Here is a 723-nt window from a genome sequence, read left to right as displayed (position 1 = left end):
TATGACAGGCAGTAACTGCAGAGATGTAAAACCATTTTAAGAGGCAGATGGTGAGGACATAATATGGAATCACTGTTTTATTCAGCCACACTTGTTGGCATGCAAAGGGGATGCCTGCTGATCTCAACAAAAACCCAGAAAGAAGAGGTCCGTGTTCTGAACTTATTAAGAGCTGCACACTGAAATGTCCACGTTGTTGGACAGAGTGGAGGATAGGGAAAACATTTTTGCAGATTGATTTATTATTTGCTTCATTGTTGCATATGTTCAAGAACCATTTTGTGTTCAGTTTAACGAAAGAAAGAGAAAAAAGGAGAGCTAATCGCTTTCTTACCTGCCTTATTGTGGAATATTTTGTCTAAATGTTTTTAAAGTGTATATATTTAATGGATTTCTTATTGGGAACAATTTTAAGTTTAACCATAATTAAGCAAAATATTGTTATTCTTAAAAATGTAGCGAAATCTATAAGAGATGTTTATGTTTCATCTATTTTTTTTAATTTATTTTATTGTTTAAGATAAGGAAAAAAAGTCTAAATGTGGTAATGGTGTTTTGTCATTTTCAAAATATGGGTCAGCAGTAAAAAAGGTTCGGGAAAGACTGATGTAGGGAATCAGGCCAGACAGGAAGTGACAGATTTCATCATTGAAGATCCATAGCAATAAAGTTGAGTGCCAGTCATTGTGTATTTTTGTGAATAAATGAGAGTGCTCCTGTGGA

The sequence above is a fragment of the Fundulus heteroclitus genome, chromosome 16, assembly GCF_011125445.2.
Source record: "Fundulus heteroclitus isolate FHET01 chromosome 16, MU-UCD_Fhet_4.1, whole genome shotgun sequence".
NCBI classification, from domain to species: Eukaryota; Metazoa; Chordata; class Actinopteri; order Cyprinodontiformes; family Fundulidae; genus Fundulus; species Fundulus heteroclitus.
The sequence above is the reverse complement of the archived record's forward strand: the minus strand, read 5'-3'. Positions refer to the sequence as shown.